Genomic DNA, 20,760 nt, shown 5'->3' with positions numbered 1-20,760 from the left:
GTCCAGAGCTCTCTGTATTCTTCCACTCAGAGATAACCCTTCAAATGGATCATTTAGAAACAGAGACAAGATGTTGAGACCTCGTATATCAACTTATATCTGAACAACCCAGGTAGATTTTTATGGGGAATGCTTACCTAGCAGAGAGTTAGATTTAGGGCAAGCTCCTGAAACTTCAGAATTTCCTTTTGTCAGTTTCATTAATAATAATAAATAAACACAATTTACATCTCTTTTTTTTTTTTTTTGAGACGGAGTTTCACTCTTGTCGCCCAGGCTGGAGTGTAATGGCGAGATTGCTGCTCACTATAATCTCTGCCTCCTGGGTTCAAGCGATTCTCCTGCCTCAGCCTCCTGAGTAACTGGGATTACAGGCATGTGCAACCACGCCCAGCTAATTTTTGTATGTTCAGTAGAGATGGGGTTTCACCATGTTGGCCAGGCTGGTCTCGAACTTCTGACCTCAGGTGATCCACCTGCCTTGGCCTCCCAAAGTGCTGGGATTGCAGGTGTGAGCCACTGGGCCCAGCCTCAGCATCTTTTAAAAATATGTAAGATGAATGGTTTGATGACCTGCAGAAATGGTTACATTGACAAACTTTCCTTTTCCTTCTGGGACCTACCATGCCTAGTTAAGCAACCAGGGAAGGTGCCGAACTATCTAGGATGAAAAGTTAGTAGCAAATACGGCAACAGAAAAGAGTTAGGGCCCCTACATTTTTTAAAGCAGAAATATGTTTTGGCTCTTCTTATTGACCCAACTGATGGTGGGAAAACCCAGAGGGAGGTGCCATCCTTTGGGGTCCCTGGGAGATTTTGACAGTCAACATCTAATGAATAGGTGCATTTTGTGACTGAAGGAAAGCCATCATTGTTAGCTGGTGCTGGTGGGGGACTGAGGAGGCGTTCTGCTTCATGACTGTGGCCCCACCTGCATATGGCCCCTACTATGCAAAGAGTTGTGGAGGGCAGGTGCTACACCCTCACCTCTGAAAATCTTACAGTAATTTTGATTGCATTTTTCCGAACACTAGGAGAAACATTTGTAAATACAGTGCAAAATGTGGAAGCAGTCATGTCAAAAGTTAGAAAAAAAGATGGAAATGTCAGTTTCACTTTTTCCATATTCTTGTCTCCCACACATCTCTTTGAAAAGCAAGCTCACATCACCCTGCATGGTAAGAGTCTTCAGAATGTGGAAAGGAACTTCAATGGCTTTTGCTGGGTTGGGCTGAAGGAAACCCCGGTGAAACCCACATCTGTAAAGATGCTTCTCATGGTGGGACTTTCATCGCTTGGGTCCTGGTCACAATCAATTTTTCTGCAAAGAACTGGCTTTGCTTTTCTTGTGTTGAGTCTCTAGGGACAGTGAGTTCCGTTCCGGGGACTGTGACTTCTATGCTGTGTACATGTGTGCTTTGGAGAGTTACCGGAAGCACCATCGTTCCTTCCCATACTTCCAGGCTCAGTTACCACTTCAGTCTGGACTGTTGTGAACCAGAATATGGAAGTCATTTTCCCCACATTGTTTACCCAGCTTGCCTGGGAAACACCAACTGGAGAATCAGAGTCTGGCTCTTCATTTTGAACTCACTTTCTCTTTCTTTTCCTGGGACCACCCAGTGATTCAGAGTCCTGCATTCTGTAATGAGATTAATGTCAACAGTTTCCTGCATTGAAGATTATTTTCCCAAAGAGTTCACAATTTCCTTCAGGACTTCTCCATCACCCCAGTGTCTGGCTACCTAATGATTGATTAATAGGTTGATCTTCTAGAAAGCTCAAATTACAATTTCTTTTTTAAAAAAAGGGCAATCCAGCCTTTTCTCTGATTATCCCTCCTCCCCATTTCCCACTTGTCATATGTTTTAGCCACACAGGCTATTGTTATTCCCTAAAAGTGTGCTTCTGAGTCTCCAGGCCTTTGATAAATTGTTCCGTCCTCCTGGAATGCCGTTCACCCCATCTGCCTTTTGAAATTCTGCCCTTCCCTCGGAATCTAGCCCAAGTCCCATCTCCTCTAAGAAGGGATTTTTCTAGATTGAATTAAACTCCCTTCCCTGGCCCTGCATAGTGGCCACATCCAGTAGACTGTGAGTCTCCAGAAAGCAGGGACACATTTTCATCTTTCATTCTTACGAGTGCCTGGCCTCCTATTTTGCACACAGTAGGCATTTGCTACACTTTAATTACTACTAAAATTGTGTGATAAAATAAAACATTTAAATCTCACCATACATTTGCTGGTATTGCAACTCGTCACTCAGACTTTTTGTCACTCAGCCTCTTTGACTGTTTCGTTTCATAGAGAAAGACTACCTCTTTGTCACGCTGTAACAGTGACCGTTGTTGCAGAATTTGATTGAGCTGGGGACATGCTCTCCTTGCACACACCACCGGCTTACGTCAATACCAATGTTGAGGGATTCGACACATGGACTTTCTAGCTCTGTGGTGAGTAAGGAAGTCTCTCTTTAGGTGGACTTGAGTGGCAGCTTCTGTCAGTGAATCTGTCAGGAGGGCGTGACCACACCTGTCCAGCTCTCACCTCCAAGGACCAAAGCCTTACCAGTGTTCTCACCTTAGACTCCCTAGTTCTGTCTGCTCTGGGAAGTGTGAACATGAATGTCCCCAGAGCCATGCTCCTCAGTGTCTGGAGGCAGAGGAGGACTTAGCGTAAAGGACTCTGCGGGCTGGGGAGACGGTGCTCACTTCGAATGACGGTCTTGGATTCACTAATCTGCAAAGTACCCAACCTGCAGAGTCTTTCATGCGGTGACTTTGGTTATAGCGAATTAGCAATAAAACTCCTTGTCTGCCTCTCCTCTAAGAAACTTCTAGGAAAGTCTGTGGGTGGGGAAGATATACCTGGAAGAGAGGTTCTCGCCTCTCCGCAGGCCCCGGGCTCACAGATGCAGGCGAGGACTCGGTCTCAGCTACAGTAAATCCAGTTCAGTCCTTTAAGGTCATTTTTTAATTTTTAATTTTTTTTTCCCCCAGCAGGAAAAGGGCTGCCTTCTAGGGAACTTCTCAGAGTTTTGCTGGGACCCTGGCATCCCTGAAATAATGTCAAGCATCATTGCATCTTGCAAAATAATTTGCTGTCTCCACAAATGCCTGCATTTCTGCAGCAGTGGAAGCAGACATTTCAGATTTGCTCCCTCAGATCTTTGCAATTATGAATTTATCTTTGTGTTGGAATACAAAATAGGCTCAGCATAAAATAATATTTGAAGAACTCTGTGTTTTCAAAAGCTGGCTTGAAAACTAAGAAAGTCTCAAACAAAATGTTCTTCTTAAACTGCCTTCTCCACTTATTGAGATCAAGATGAAGACTTAAAAATAAGACCTCCTGAGATTAGGTGATTAAGAGCTGTATGGCTGATGACACAAACTGCTATGGAACCCAGGCATGGCCTCACCTTAGCTGCGTTATCACTGCTATGGGACCCAAGCAGGGCTTCAGCTTAGCTCTGTTTGTCACTTTAAGAACTAAAGAATCTGACTGGGGGTGGTGGCTCACGCCTGTAATCCCAGCACTTTGGGAGACCAAGGCGGGCAGATCACGAGGTCTGGAGTTCGAGACCATTCTGGCCAACATGGTGAAACATCTCTAATAAATAAACAAAAAATGATCCGGGCATGGTGGCACATGCCTGTAGTCCCACCTACTCGGGAGGCTGAGGCAGGTGAATCACTTGAACCCGGGAGGCAGAGGCTGCAGTGAGCCCAGATCGTGCCATTGCACTCCAGCCTGGCAACAGAGCGAGACTCTGTCTGTTGATATTTTGGCCTGAAAAATTGCACAAAGAAAACATGATGTCAAAAAAGGCATGTCAGCAACCCTGAACATCAGTTAACTACAATATGATGTGGTAGGTTATTTTTTTGAAGAAACAAAGAGAAAACTATGAAAGCTGAGGTTCTTTGTTAGCAGTCTACAAAATTCATGTGCGGCATTTGTAAAAATCTGAACCAAAAAAGTAGAAATGGTGGAAAAATGTTTAGTTGGCCCCATGCTTTTAAAATGCCTTTTAAAGATGTATTTACTGTAGTTGACTTTGGTTTTTTTACTGAGCAATTTTTTTCATTTGTCATATGAAAAAAATTATCCAGGGCTTTTACCTCCCTGTGTAAATTTAAAAAAAGAAAAGTATTTGTTATTTTGAATGTGTGTGGTCTCCTTCTCAAATACTGTGCCTTATTTGGTGTCTCCTAAGAAAATCTTTCAGTGATGCCCTCCTGAGGCGGCCCCTGCTCCTCGGGGTTGGGGAGCGTGGCCACTAGGCATGCAGCTCCTGCCAGGGGAAGAAGTAAAGGGGTCTCCACCCTGAAGACAAACTCTCACCTGGCCGGAGCGGGCTTGTCAGTGCTCAGGGCAGTGTGTTCATTGGCGGCGTCACATCTGATTTTCACCTTTCGCCCAGGTTCAGGTACCAACCATTTAGCAAGTCCTAACCCTTTGTGGCTGGATCTGTTGAGTGCTTTCTTTTCCTGGCAACTGTAGCCTTCTTGATGCACTAGTCCAGACTGGTTCTGATTTAGACTCTAGGACCAGTCCCGGGGAAGGGTTTAAAGCTAGTGTCATCTTCTATGTGAAAAGACTTTGGGCAGGGGGGCAAGGGAAAGGCACGTAATTTTTGCAAGCCTGATGCAGCCTCCTAGGCTCTTCTTACAGAAAAAAGAATCATAAGATTTCTCCTTCTGCTTTTGCGTCATAAAACATTATACGACACACTAGAAAGCATTATATATATATGTATCTGTGTGTATATACATACACATATATAATTTTTTGTTTTTGAGATGGAGTCTCGCTCTGTTGCCCAGGCTGGAGTGCAGTGGTGTGATCTCGGTTCACTGCAACCTCTGCCTCCTGGTTCAAGCAATTCTCTGCCTTAGGCTCCCAAGTAGCTGGGATTACAGGCACCCACCACCACACCTGGCTAATTTTTGTATTTTTAGTAGAGACGAGATTTCACCATCTTGGCCAGGCTGGTCTTGAACTCCTGACCTCATGATCCATCTGCCTCGGCCTCCCAAAGTGCTGGGGTTACGGGTGTGAGCCACCGTGCCCAGCTATGATACATATTTTTAAAAATTTCCATATCTTTCCTAAGTTTGCATATGTTAACTGGAAAACTGAGCCCAGAAGCCCTTTCTCTGAGTTGTAGCCTTTGTGAGATCTTCCCTAAATCTCAAACAGCAACCATTTCTCAAATGTGCAGTGCAGTGCAGTGCTGCTCCAACTTGATCATGTATCAGAATCACCTGGAGGTTCACTCAAACCCAGACTGTGGCCTCCACCTTGGAGCGTCTGATTCGGCAGGTCTGGGGAGAGGCCCGAAAATGTGCATTTGTGGAGTACCCAGTGATGCTGATGCAGCTGGTCTGAGGGCCACACTCTGAAGGATGACTGAAAGCACAGTAAGACCTCATTTAATGTCATCCATAGGTTCTTGGAAACTGTGACTCTAAGTGAATCAACATATAACGAAAACAATTTTCCCATAGGCTAACTGATGATGTAAAAAAGAGTCAAGTTCCTGTGGCATATTTCTGGTCACAAAAGGATCACTGAACTTCTAAATAAAGACCCAGAACACTTCAAATATTAAACATTGAAATAAGTGTGAGCTATACAAACATTTAGGAAAGATGAATAAAAACAAAGAGAATCATTATTTACCTGCTCATTCCACTTCAGGGCCTGGGGTGACAAGAGACCATCCTGGCGGCTCAGCTGCCACCCCATCTCAGGGCACACTCACACACGCACCCAAGCTCATTCCTCCTGGGAGCATGTAGACACACCTAACAGCACAGCTTTGGGATGTGGGAGGAAACCAGAGCACCCAGAGGAGACCCATGTGGACGTTGGGAGAGCACAGAAATTCCACATCGAGAGTGACCCCAGCCAGGAAGAAATTGCTTTTTTCATCCATGTGATAATGAAATGACATTGAACAAAATAATGTTATTTGAGGACCTGCTGTATCATAAAAAAGTAAAAAGTAAAATGCATTTTATATATTCCTGCTTCCTGGCTTTGGAGTAGTTTATTTAATGGCATTTTTATAATCGCTAGGTTATTCCACGATTCTTTGCTAGCTTTCACATTCTATCTTTCTATCTTGCCCCTTGAAATTAGACTGCAGGACCTTAAATCGAAGAAACTCATTCTTAAACCCCAAGACAAGCCTGGAGCGCACGGTACGAAGCACACAAGTATCCATTTTTAAGAATGAGTAAAACAGACACCCAGCCCGAAGCTGGACTTCCGCTTTTTCGGATGTTTGGACACATTTCTGCTTCTGATTGCTATGCTCAACCCTGTTTTCCCAGACAAAAGCTGAGGGCTACTCCAAAGGAATCGTTTACACTTTTGTGTTGAGAATAAGCCCAAGACCTTTTACTAGGTGGCTAAACAGAGATAAGGCATCTACCACTTGGCCCACTTAGTTAGAGCCCTGAGATCTAACTCAACAGAGGCTTCGCTAATTTTACTTAATTTTTTCAAATAAGTGGTATTTCCCTATTGATGACTCACTTCCAATGGCCTGGCTTAAGGAAGCCAAATAGACCACCAGGTGCACAAACTTGTCTTGAACCTAAGAGACAGCTGTATGTCCACAGGGCGTCTGTTTTTGGTGAGAGAGCTCAGCTCTCCACAAATGTCCCTTGGAAGATCCCTAAACACTTGAGGGTGAGCTTCCTTGACCACCACCTACAAGAACACTCAGTGTGTGTGTGTGTGTGTGTGTGTGTGTGTGTGTATAACATTATCCTTTCATGACACATGTTTACGATGCACAGATGACCAGATCAACAGAGTAAATAAGGCATTAGTTGAATCTCTCTGCCAACTGAGAAAAGGCAGTTTCAAGTTTAAATATCAGCCCTTCTCAAACTTGGCTGCACATGAGAATTCCCTGGGAAGCTTTTTAAGAATAATCAATGCCCACACCTAATCTTTTACCAATAAAATGGAAATTTCTGGAGATGAGATTTCAGGATTTAAAAAAATTCTCCAGAGAATTCCAACATGCAGCTCAACCAGTGATCTCAGCCACAGTTTTTGGGGTCAACTGATCTGTCAGTTTTATAATGGGATCCTTCTCCACTGTAACCACAGGCACTGGGCAATCTTAGGAGCAGCAGGTACATTCTCTGCCTGGGTGGGAAGCTGAGCCTCAGCATCCCTACATTGAGCAGTGTCATCTCAGGAGCACTACTTCCCTAACTTACCCCTTCTCACCCACAACATGAGAGAGCTGAGGTGACTTAGAATCTGCTGCAATCTTGTGGTTAATGAAATGTGGCCGTAATTCTTTGTGGCGACTTCTATCAAGACACAGAGTCTACTTCCCCACGTGATGTGAGGCTGCCCTCATGACTTATAGAATGCAGAAAAAAGGATACTGTGTTCCAATGGCCTCAAAGTTTCCACCTTTGCCCTCTTGAATGTGCCCTGAGATAGCCACGTGAGGAAGCCATACAAGCTTCCTGGAGGATGAGAGACCACGTGGAGGAGAGACAAGGTGCCCAGCCCACAGCCAACACCAACTCTCAGATGTGTGTGTAAGGCTGTCTTGGGCAATCCTGAATGTTGTCATCTGAGTGAGCCCATGTGAAACCAACAGTAGAACTGCCCAGCCAACCCATAGAATCCTGCTAAATCAGAAACTGATGTTGTTTTAGGAGACTGAGTTTTTGGGGTGGTTATTATTCAGCAATAGATGCCTGAAACAAATAGTGACTCCATACATTGTTACCATGACTTTTGCACATGTACCCCCAGGGTAACAGTGCAATGCATCGCAAATGCAACTTTAAAAAGCACTGATTTAGTCTCGTTCTTAGTGGAAGCAATCCAGCTTTATTTTAAAGCATCTCAGGGAGCTACTGATATAGTATTTCTCACAGTGAGCCCATGATGCATTTTTTAGTGTGTTTAAGATAATAAAGTTTAAAATAGACCAGAGAGATATAAAATAAAAATCAATCAGTAGTGGATGCTAAAAAAATAAGTGCTTATGGATAAAAATGACATATAAGGGAATTTTCAGGATGCAAAACTAAAGGGTGGAGTATCCAGAACTTTGGGTAGAACTTTCAGAAATTCCAAAAAAGTCTGACATTCTTTGGGTACTCAAGGAGTTGAACTGAGATACTTCTGGAAACTTAATTGCATTATTATTTGTACTCAGTCAAGAAATACTTTTGAGTCCCCACAAGGTGCATGGAGCTTTACTGAGTATTAAGCGAGTTGGAAAATGGCCATGGCTCCCAAACTCAAGGCGTGTTTCACGTTCCTATCTCATCCTTTCAGTTTTCCAAGTTATTAGCTGCTGTCAACAGGCATATCTCAAAACTAACAGTTGGGATTTGGGATTCACATTTAGCTCTTCTGGAAATCTTCATGGTCCTTCATTACAAAGGAGGGAGCCAAGGTTCCCAGGAGGACGCTGTGGAACGTGTGTCGGGCTGTGACCAGAAAGGGCCCTGTCACACCGTTCAGAATGGAGTCAAGAGGGGTGGCATGTTTCAATCCACAGTGTAGACAAGGGGCTTCTGCTGGGCAACAGCCAGGTGATTCAGCGATCTAGAATTAATTCAGGGAGGAGGCTTTGCCTCGTGACTAACCACTCCAACTTTTATCAGTTCCTCATATTACACACACACACACACACACACAAATGCACACATGTGTCTGCTGGGGCTGCCATAACAAAATACCACAGACTGGGTGGCTTAAACAATAGGAATGTGTTCCTTCCAGTCCTGGGGTCTAGGAGTGACCAAGGTGTGGGCAGCGTTGCTTTCTCCAAGGCCTCTCTCCTCAGCTTGCAGACGGCCGTCTTCTCACTGCACCCCGCTTTAGTCTTCCCTCCGTGTGCACATTCCTGGGGTCTCTCATGACCACATTCCCTCTTATGGGGCGCCAGTTGGACTGGAGTAGGACCCTCTCTAACCGCCTCACTTTAACTTCACCACCTCTTTAAGAGCCTCCCTCCGAACACTATCACATTTGGAAGTGCTGAGGGCTAGGGCTTCCACACAGGAAATTTGGGGAGACACAATTCAACTTATAAATATACATATGAATATATGAATACACACATATGCATACATACATACACTTTTAAGTTGACCAGAAGTATGCCTGCCTTTGTTTCTCTGTCAGGGGTTGGTATCAGTTCTCTGCCTTGTGGAGCATCCTACAGTGTGACAGATACAGACAAAGGGAAGGGACAGGCAGGTGGTTTGAAAGCAATAGACTCTCAAGTCAGACTCAAGTCAGAATCGCTAAAGGCAGAGACCAGGAAAGCTCCAGGAAGTCTGGAGCTGGCGGGAGTGACAGAAACTCAAATCTTCGCATGCAGGGACCACACAAAGCTCTGGGCCAGCCCCACAGCATCAGGAGGGCATCGGTTTGCACACTTCTGAGCAACTTCAGTGGGACAAAAACCTCACCCTCTCGAGTGTGATTGCTCAAGATCCTATTCAGAAATAATTGTCAAAGAGGAAATTACATTTTTTTGGTGGCTCTTTTCCTTCTTCTCATTTTTAAACTCTCTAGAATGTGATAGGCAGATAGGAGTTTTGTTTCCTTAAATGAGAGCCACTTAGTTCCTGTTTTTTCTCATTGGAGGCATTTCAAATAAAAAGCCAGGTTATCAGATAGACATGAAAAACCTACTTCCTAACTGAAGGGGAATTCTGCAGATAACTAGGACCTCTGAGAATGGGGATTGAGAATGTTTGCATGAAGTCCAAAAACATGTATTAATTCACAAACTCAACAGATTGTTTTCTAGAGTTTATTCACTACTCATGTCTGAGGAGCCTTTTTCCAAATAAATCTGACAAAGACCTTTGCTCAGCTTTTATGGGAGAAGCTTTTGAAGCCAGCCAGAGGGGAGACTTCCCACAGCCTTCCCCAAGAAGGGCTGGAGCCATCACAGCAGGAGGTGAAGTGCTCCTGATGGCCATGGATGAGAGAAGACAGGATTTTAAAAAGGAAATATGAAAAGCCTAACCCAGGAACAAACAGGGAGACAACGTTAACTTCACAGTCCTGAAAGTGGAATTGTCAGCAAAAATGGCCAGATGAAAACATCAAATCCTGGAGACACTGCATCCCTGGGCAGAAGTCAACATGAGGAGACTGGGGGATGCTGCCTAGGTCCCCCGAGAGTCCTGAGTGGGACAGCTTCCTGCAGGTTTTCAGCCCTAGAGTTAGTCTGCCTTCCTGCACACTTTTGTTTGTTTGTTGTGTTTTGGTCATGATAGGATTGAAAACTTTAAAGAAGGCAGATTCCAAGAGCTTTCACGAATTTCTGCAATGGTCCCTGGATGCCAAGATTTATACATTTTACTCAGAGCTCATTAAATTAGTAAAATATGTAAACATTTCCTGTACTGCTTTTTCTCAACAGGGAAACCATTTTTTCCCCTGAAAAAGGAGCCGTGTCTGAGACACACAATCACACGGGGCCTGAGTTTCTTCTATGGTGATGAAGGGACCTGCTTGGCATGAGTGTGACTAAGAGCACAGGGTCCTCAGATGTCTTCCTGGGAACCCTGCTTGGTGTCCCTCAGCTGGTCTGCAGTGTTCTGCTGCGAAACACAAGAATGGCAGTCTCTTCCCAATTCACAGACCAATTTAACCTGGTAGATCAAATTTGCTTCGTTTTAAATTTTCTCCCCATATTTACAACAAATCTGCAACTCACATTTGTCTATGCTGGAATCTACTCCATGGGACTATTTGCTTTGGTATAAAATTGCCGAGTTATTTTACAGTGAACATGTTAAACTTTCATAGTGATCAGAAAAACTTTCCTGTGGCTTTCAGACACTCTGGTCCTCGAACAAGGGTGTCCCCTGCGGTGGTCCGCTTGACCGTCTTTCCAGGAGGGCAGAGGCTGGGTCCTGTTAATGTTGATACCGTCTCCACAGGGCTCGCATATAGTCGGCATTCAGTAAAGGCTCATAGACCAGATGAATTCTGGTTTGGTCCATCTTTGAGCATGAAGCATGCTTGGCTATGGCTCTGCAGCTGACGGTGATGAAATGTCATTAAAGGGCAGGAGATCCATGAGCCCCAAGAGTCAGAAGGGAGGAGGAGGGTGAGTTACCTTCTGGTTTCTGGGACTTTATGTACCAGGCTCTACCCAGATGGGGAGGGAGGACATATTTCCTCTGTGGTAGCGAGGATGGTTTTCTCTGTGGTTCATTTTGGAAGTCATACTTCCATTCTGGAACTCTATCCTAGCTGCCCTTGGTAGAGGAATTTCTTTAAAACTTTTACAAAAGCTCAGGAGAAGACCCCCAATGATGGGAAAAGGTGGCCACAGAACCAGGACAATGGTTGGTTCCCCAGAGTTTCTCTCTTTTTCTTTGATGGCCACAAGAATACAGAGAAACCCTTTGTCCAAAGCCAGGCAGGAGGTTCCTCACTATGAGTGGTGGTGAAAAGTGAATCTCTCCCTAAGGAACAGAAAGTGATGGGCCTGGTGATAGTTGACTAGTTGGGTGTGGGTTACATAAAGACTTGTGAGTCAAATTTTTTTCATATCTTTCTCAGAGCTGTATATTTCACATAGTAAAAAGTATAACTGTTTTTTTCTTTTTTTTCTTTTTTTTTTTTTTTAATGGAGTCTCACTCTGTCTCCAGGCTGGAGTGCAGTGGCACGATCTCGGCTCACTGCAATCTCTGCCTCCCGGGTTCAAGTGATTCTCCTCCCTCAGCCTCCCATAGCTGGGACTATAGGCGTGCGCCACCACGCCTGGCTAATTTTTTGTATTTTTAGTAGAGATGGGGTTTCACCAGGTTGGCCAGGATGGTCTCGATCTCTTGACCTCGTGATCTGCCTGCCTCGGCTTCCAAAGTGCTGGGATTACCGGCGTGAGCCACTGTGCCTGGCCAACTATTTTTCTCTTAATGGAAAGAAAATTAGTGCCAGTAAGAATTGATTTTCCCTTCTGCACCCTCCAAGACCTCTGCATCCTTTTTAGAGCTTGGATATTCGGGGTGGTTGTGTCCGAGGAGATTACTCAGTGAATCTGGAACATGAGAATCACCTGGGGAGCTACCAATGATCCCAAGGCCTGGGTTGGACCCCGTCCAGTTGCTTCGGAATCTTTGACTCAGGCATCAGTATTTTAAAAGTTTGTCAAGGGGTTCCAAAGTGAAGACAATACTGGGAACCACTGCCTGGAGTCCACTATAGTCCTCAAATGCAAAGATTTCGATTTTTAAAAAATGTTCAAAGGCTTCTTTTACTTGGAAAAAGTGTATTTTAAAAAATAATCTCATAACTCAAAAGTTACCAAAGGGATTTTTCCCCTTAAACTTTCCATTAATAAAAAACAAAGCAAACTTATACTGAAAACAATTATGAGAAAATTCAGCCCAAAGTAGAAATTTCCAGAAAGTTATGGGCAAGTGAAACAAAAAAGGCAAAAACTATCACTGAAAATAAAAGCTTTTTACAGGAATTTCATTTTAAATGCATTGGCAATGAATGTCTAATTTCAAAGGTGGATAAACAGCGTTTGCCAAAAGTCCCACTCTGGTGTTGCTAGGAAGCTCTGTGTCGAGCAATGGAAATGCCCACGACAGAGTTAACTCAGTCTGACTCAATGTGGGTTTTAAAAACAGAAATTAACAAATTTGAACAGTAAGAGCACAAGTGGGCGACAAAATGACTAGCAACAAAATGACTGGCTGAAAAGGATTATCTTGCCAGCCAGGACGGGTGGCTCATTTTGCAAACACAACTTTTCTAAATACTATGTGAGCCTTATTTTTTGGTGGCAAATGAAATGTGTGTCTCCAATTAGCTAGATAATAATACTACATTCTGCAAGGCTCTAGGCTACTCTGCAAAGAGCAGAAAAAGTGGCATGTAATATATCAGTGATTAACATGGCACAACTGCACCAAGTAATTGTTAACTCTTTGCATTATATTAATCTGGCACAAGACATTGAGTTCACTGATTTTTGTGACAGCAGCTTCCCATTAGCTACAGGATAAGTAGAAATTCCTCAGGCTGATGTTTAAGCCCTTCCATGATGAGGTCACACTGTGCCTTTCCATCCCTGTACCCTATGGTGCCTTTCTTTGGGCCAGTCTTCCTAAAATCTTTCTAGTGAAGAGACACAACAACGAGAGTCTAAGAGAGTCTCCCAAGTCCTCTGTTTTCCCCTCTCTACCATTACTGGGGCCATCCCCTAGATCAGACTCTCTGTTACACATTTTACAAATTGATCTTCTTTGCAACTAACCATAAACCTGAGAAGTGGGAATTATCATTCCCTTCTTACTTATGATCCCATGTCGCCGCTGAAGTCTCCTTCTTACTATACCAGGGTTTGTCTTCATAATAAAGAGAGTACTTTTTCACTCTCAAATCACCAAAGTTGAGGTGCAGGGAGATGCTTACTCCTGGGTCATGCTGATCTCTTGGATGCTTTTGATGGCACACACATGTTTGTAAGTGAATTGGAGTGAAATAACTCAGGAGTAGGCCAAGCTGGAATTGCTCTGCAGGAATGGAGGGGATGGGCATTCCTCATTCAACATTTCTGTTTTGTTGCTTAACTCAGTGTCAGTCATGGCCATGACAATGGGGATGACGGGAGTAGCTTATGGAGCAGAAAGGATGGGACAGGCAGATACCAAATCCCGTCCAGCCCTCCTCTGCTATGGCTGCTGTCTTCTGTGGGTGAAGGGTGCTTTGCATCTCTGGGCCTTCATCCCTTTTGTCCCTCTACTGAAACGTCCTTTCCACTCTTCTCCAAAGGCCCAATCCTGCCTCTCCCCACAAGGCCCAGCTTAGAATGCCCCCTGCCCCTCACCCCCAAATCCTCCCCTGTTTCTCTCAATGAGGTTAATTGCCTACAGTGGCTTGAACTATGTCCCTCAGAAACATATGTCTAAGTCCTAACCTACAGTACCTGTGCAGGTGATCTCGTCTGGAAATAGAATCTTTGCAGAAGTAATTAAGGTAAGAATTTTGAGGCGAGATCATCCCAGATCAGGGCGGGCCCCAAATCCAATGACGGGTATTTTTAAAATAAAAAAAGGAGAAGACTCACAGAGGAGAGGCTGTGTGAGGATGGAGGCAGAGACTGAAACGATATGTCTACAAACGAAGGAGCACGGGGATGTCAGGAGCCACTGGAAGTCAGGAGAAGGCCCAGACACGTTCTGCCTCAGAGCCTCCCAGGGGAACTCACCCAGCGGAACCATTGACTTTGGACTTCTAGCCTCAGAGCTGTTTGTGATAATATATTACTGTGCCCCCAGAGATGAATATGCTGCCTTTTCCTGAACCCTATTATTCTATCTGATTTTCTCTTGAGACCCCTCAGTTCTGATTCCATGTTTTATTTTTTCACACACGCATTTGCCTTCTATCAGATCATAACCCCCAGAGGGCAGGATCCGGCTTGAATGCCCTCATGCCACTGCTCTCGAGGATTCCTGAAGGGCTGGTACTCTGGCAACGTCTGCACGGTACTGCATGACGAAGCTGGAGCCCAAAAGAGTTAATGCCCCTGAAGGGACTTAATAGACTCAGAGGGAGCAGGAGCACTTCCTTGGCCTCCGTGGTGGCCCCTCCCCTCCATGGCTGGGTCAGCCGGATTCTGGCTCAGCCCTGAGGCTTTTTTGTTTCTTCAAGTCTTAGGATGTCCTCACCCAACCTCCCTGGTAGACTTCAGACAGCACTGGGCGAGGGGCTTATTTTCTGTGCACCCCCGTTGTCCTCATCAGCACTTAGAGCCCTTGAGGACTTGGTCTCCAGCCAGATTTCAGGCTCAGTTTGTCTTATCTATTTGCTTGGCCAGTCCCCCAGCCCCCTGTCCCTGCAGCAAGCTCTCTGACTGCGGTGCAGTGACACCAGCCCCTTGGCAGTGGGTTGATTAGAGTGCCCACCTGCCCTCAATCTTATTTATGTGTTGGAGTCCCTAGTACCTCAGATTGTGGCCTTACCTGGAGATAGGATCATTTCAGAAGGAATCAGGTTAAATGAGGTCTTTAGGGTGGGCAATCCAGGATGACTGGTGTACTTACAAAAACTAGAAATTTGAGCACAAATATGCATAAAGGGAAGAGGATGTGAAGACACAGGGAGAAACCAGCCATCTACCAGCCGAGGAGAGAGTCCTGGAACAGACTCTTCCCTCACAGTCTCAGAAGGAACCAACCCTGCTGACACCTTGATCTTGGACTTCCAGCCTCCAGAACTGGGAGATGTATATTTCTGCCATTTAACCCACCCAGTCTGTGGTCCCTTGTTATGGCAGCCCTCACAGGTGAGCACTCTAGTAGTTCTCAAACCATCTAACCCCTTCCCCTGGGGCAGGCACCATGCTCAGAGGTTTACATGCATTATCTCATTTAATTATCTTAAAAACACAGTATCTGAAGTTCCTTTTTATGAAAAGAAGTGTTGTCTATGCTGGTTAGCCTGTGCTGACATTGTAAACAGAACCCATCTGAATGAACCAAAAACAGCAGTCACAGGATTGCATGATATCCCAGAGACCACAACGGGAGGGACAGTTCAAAGGGTATGGCGATGCTCAGGCCAGTGTGAGTGGCGATGCCAGGGGTTCTCGTGGTCATCTGACATTAGAGAGGGTGGAACTTCCCACATTAGTAAGAGAAAGAATTTTTTTCTAACTTGGAGGCAGCCATTCTGCAAGGAGAAAATCCATTTGTGACGCCCAGTTTGAAAGACTGTTACCTCACATGTGATTAGGATATCTGTGTCAGAAAGGAAGTGAGTGACTTATTGTATGTCAAGTGCTCAGAACAGTGACAGGCACGTAGTGAGTTGTGGGTAACTGTGGACCATTATTATTAGTAGTATTCTAAAGTTTCTCTGCCAAGAAAGAGTGTCACAAACATTAATGATGGCTCCTACCTTGTACCCTATGAGCTGATCCTGTGAAGTTTATAGGACCACAGTTATCTACTGCAAGAATAAAATAGAAGCCATTTTTTTCTAGAATATTTCAGAAAGTAAAAGAAGGTGACACAACCCCAACCATTTCCTGCCAAAGCCCTACATCTGTGGCTAAAGCTTTGCGGAGCTGGTTTTCTATTGTGATGCTCAGTGAACCTCTCAGTTCTTAGGCGTGGCTGCAAGCTTCTCTGTTATCAGTTGGGCCTCTTCAAGGCTGCAGAGTGAACCTTCTTCATGGCACCTCCTTCTGCAGGTGTTTATATCTGCTTTCCAATAGAAAACCCTTCTCCACACTTTGCCATTGAGCAGTTTGCCAGAACAATTTGAAGCAAATAGGGAGGTTGTGGGAGAGTTCCCAAGCCACCCCTCGGAGATGGACTGAGATCGGAAACTTAGTAATTCTAACCTTATCAATCATCTTGGCTGTGAAGACCATCTTTACTGGCCTGGATCTTCCTTCCCCCAACCAAAACCAAAAACCAATTAGCAGCCAGCACTTGCATCACACACCTGCTAAGGGCGAGAAATTCTGTGTTAGTTATTTTTATTTAAGTTGCCTCATTCTTAGTTCTCTAAACTATGTGTGACAGCAGCTCACTTACTCTTCCTCAAAATTCTGTAGTGCAGATAAAGCTACTTCCTTAATGGACGAGGAAACTGAGTGAAATTTGCCTGGGGAAAATACTCAGGAAAAGACAGATTTAGGATTCCAATGTTGGTCTTCTTGGCTTCAGGTTCTAGGCTATTTCCAAATCCCCTGAAGCTTCTCAGTTTGGGAGTGTCTGAGTCAGGGAGACCATTTAGGCTGGAAAGGACATGGCTGATGAAATACACTGAGAAGGTTCTGTATATGAGGTCTCTCCAGAGATGTCTGGAATTCCTCAGTCAGAATCTCTGTTTTCGGGTAAGGTGTGTTTACAAAGGGGCAGCAGAGGCTCTCAGTACTGACCTGGGGGGCACACAGTCTCCCTGTTCCAGTGGGTCTCTAGATCAGATGACAACACCAGCCAATGGAGGGCACAGGTGAGTATGGATGGCAGGAGGGGATGAAGAGGCTCCAGGAAGAGACCGGAAGAGCAGGAAGAGTCGATGCAACAGATATTGTGGGTGTTACTGAGAGCCAGGCTCTGGGCTGACAGTAGGCTGTGGGCTGGAGGGACCTGCTCTGCAAGGGAGGAAGGTGGAGTGCGTCTATGACAGTGTGTCGGTCATGAGCGTCAATGGGAAATAACAATGAAGGCAAACTCAAGCTATGTTTCTATGACCTCCGTGTCCCATACTGAAGGAACACATGCTGAACTTTTGGAAGTTTTGTTCCATTGACCCAGGTGACCCAGGCAACCCTTCCCAAAGCAAAGAAGAGGTCATTCTCATAATGCTGTGTACATCTCATCATCCTGGCAGCCCTCTGCCCACAGAAGAACCCTACGATCTGTGAAGGGGAAGCAGGGTGTGTAATAGAGACATAAACACTCCATTTCTACTTTGTTCTTGGCGGGAGCCTAGAGTTGCTGTGAACCTTCTCATGAAAGATGGAGACAGAGCAGCCTTCTTTCCTGTGTCCAATTTCCTACATGATAAACTGACTCATTGGGTTACATGGTCACAAATGTGCTTTAAGGAAAAGAAATGCCATTGTTTGTGTAATACAATCTTTAGAGGGAATCAAAACTAATAGTTAGCTCGAGTCTGGGAATTGGTAGTGAATTACTAAAATTCAACTGTTTCTCTTCCCTTCTTATCTCTGCACACAACACAATTCTTTCTTTAAAAACTAATCTGTATGAAATATGGGAAAAAGCAAAAATAGGCTATGAGGCCGTCTGGTAACAATAATGGAAGTAAATGGAAATCTAAATCCTCCATCCAAAATTTTTTTTGTGAGAGCTGGAATCTGTCAAGGACCCAGACTTTGCTAGGATGACTGTCTTCAGAGCCTTGTCCCTGGCACATTCCTATTTTCAAGGGTGCTGTGCTTTGGCATAATGTATTCTTTGCAAGTGACACGTCTTGGTCGAGTGTCTAGAAGACACTGTCATGTTCTGTTTTAACAGTCATGAGTTAGTGAAGGGACCAGGGGCTTCCTGAAGATCTTAGCTTTGTAAACCTGTAATCGAAACTGCTGGCACTCACGGAAACTTGGAAACACAAGGGTCAGAGGCCGCTGTGAAGACCAGAGAATTTCCTCAACTGATCATGAGGTCCTGGTCTTTGTCCCCGTCCTGCCTTTCCTCTCTGTCTCAGGTGACAACCTGTACGCCGGACAGATGCAGCTTCTGTTCGAACCTGTAGCTCTTGGAAGACCTGGAAAAAAGAAAAGGAGAATTTCGCTGATTCTTGGATTGACTGTGAAGTGCAGTGGAAATGCTCCAAGGGAAGCAGGCACCGGTGAGACCTGGGCAGCCCCCAATTAGACGCTTGGTCCTTGCGTGTCCCTTTCTATCCAGATCTGTCCTTGATTAGCCTTCTCTTCAGTTTCCAGACAGCATCTGGAAAGGAAGACACACCACAAACATACCTGGATCTGTAGGTGTGAGGTGCTTGTGAAGTTACCATTCGGTGGCCTTGGTGTGACAAAGCATTCCCTGGCACACATGACCTCAACTTACTACCAGGTCCTGTCTCCAAGGGGGAAAGGAACCTGTGTTGAGATATGGGCCAGCTAGGTGACACGGCTTCCTTCATAGAGCTGATGTCTCTGCATGGCTCCCACCCAGCCCCCATCACTGGCAAGAGCCAAGTCGTGGCCAAGTGTTTTGATAATAAAAGCAGTAATAATAAATGATAGCCGCTGCTTTCTCCGTGACTTTGTTTTGAAAGCATCAAAAGCCAGCGAAAGACATTCCTGCTCCCCCCACCTTCTCAGCTTTGTTGCAGGTATAAATAAAAAGCGTAATTTAACAGATCAAAAGAAAAGCGGAACGCCAGGCAGATCCTAGGCACTTAACAATGAAAAGAAAAATTTACAAAAAGCTCAGAATGTATCAGGAGTTCGAAGGTTGAATAAAAACCCATGGGTATGCAGGGGAGTTGAGACATTCCTTTTTAACAAGGACAAACTTGTAAGTTTCCCTTCCAGTCTTAGCGGCCACCACAAGGTATCATAACAAAATTATTTTAAGTCAGGGAAAAGACAAATTCTGAACATGCAGGAAGAAAAAAAGCCCTAGAAGGAGTATATTTCTTGACTTCTGGACTCTCCTCCAGCTCTTTCTCCTGGGAACCTCCTAGCATGAGAATTGTGGGCAGAAAACAACTGTGGCTTTGGCAGGGATGAAGAAGTTGAGTGGGGGTGGCCCTCGCTGTCCCTTGATTTAGGAGAGGAAGGCAGCTTTATCTTCATGAGCAGATCTGAGCTGAATAAGAGAAATGTAACAAACAGAGAGGGCAAAACAAGAGACCCATAAATATCATTTAGCCTCAGCATGTTTTCAAAACATCTCAACCCTCCCAGAAGCACATGGTGATGCTAACGCATGACAGTGAACTTAGACAATACCAGGACCTCAGGAGGCCTTCTGGTGGTTGGTGGTGGTGGGGTGGGGCGTGCAGGGGGAGCTGTGGAGAGCAGAGGAAGCGTTGAGGAAGGGCATCGTAGCAATTCTCTCCTTCTCCAAAGACCAGCAGAAGGCATTCTGTTGACTGTCTTGAAACAGTCCAGCTGCTCTGTGGGGCAGGCTGAACTGTCAGTCCTAAATATATATGTTTCTAACAACAATTTTCTGCTTGAAATAATAAATAAGAAATGAGGTTGCATTTTGTTTTCCTCTCTCATATTGCCACCAGGGCACTTCAGATCTTTAGACTGCCAAGATTAAGGGCAAATGGCCAGTGGTGTCCTCTACTTAGGAGCCAATGAAGAAGATGACATGCATTTTTCTAGTGGGGGATGCCACTGTGTAACTTCATTCTCTTTAAACATGTCACCCACCCTGTGCAATCACAACCTGTTCTTTGGAAGTAAATAGAAATGTAAATCCTTCCTGCAAAACTTCTTTTTGTGAGAGCTGGAATCCATCAAGGACCGAGACTTTGCTAGGACGACTGTCTTCAGAACCTACTCCTTGGCACGTTTCTGTTTCCCAGGGTGCTGTGTTTTGGCACAATGTACATTTTGCAAGTGACATATCTCTCCCTCACCGTATGTGGCCTGCCAAAAAGCAGTAAGTGAGACCAGGTGTTCTTTAACTCAAACTCCAGAGATGGCCCCATCCTTCTAAATTTTGAAAATTTAAAAAATGTTCCCTTGATGCTCAATACTTGTTCTTGCTTCACTCTTCTCCTGCCCCTCACTCTCCCCCCATACCTCCCCGCTGTGTTTTCTGATCTTCATGAAGAATTTTGATCTTCTTGAGGGATACAGTAGCCTGGGTTGCTGCATGCTCATTCCTGTTATTCTTTTTTGTGTTACTGTTAACTAAGTAGATTGTGTCACTTATTTTGGATGGCTGTGTAGACTACAAGCCAAACACAGAATTTTTGCCTTTTCTAGGAACCCAGTAGACAGCAGAACAAAAGGACACTTCAACCCAATAAGATGACTTTTTTTTTTCGTCCATGTGAAAAAAATGAAAAGCAATAAATGGTTAATGTTTTCTCTTTTAGGAAATAGGATGGAGTGTCAGTCACCAAGACAGAAGACAAAAACATAAGCTGTGAAATATGATTATAAAATAGTGACACGAGTACCAGAAACCATGGAGGAAACGTCTCCTTGTTCTGGATCCACACTTCATACGTGGTCATTGAAATGTGGCATCAAATGGGAGGA

Source organism: Macaca mulatta, chromosome 4 (genome assembly GCF_049350105.2).
Source record: "Macaca mulatta isolate MMU2019108-1 chromosome 4, T2T-MMU8v2.0, whole genome shotgun sequence".
In the NCBI taxonomy this organism is placed as follows: domain Eukaryota; kingdom Metazoa; phylum Chordata; class Mammalia; order Primates; family Cercopithecidae; genus Macaca; species Macaca mulatta.
The sequence above is the reverse complement of the archived record's forward strand: the minus strand, read 5'-3'. Positions refer to the sequence as shown.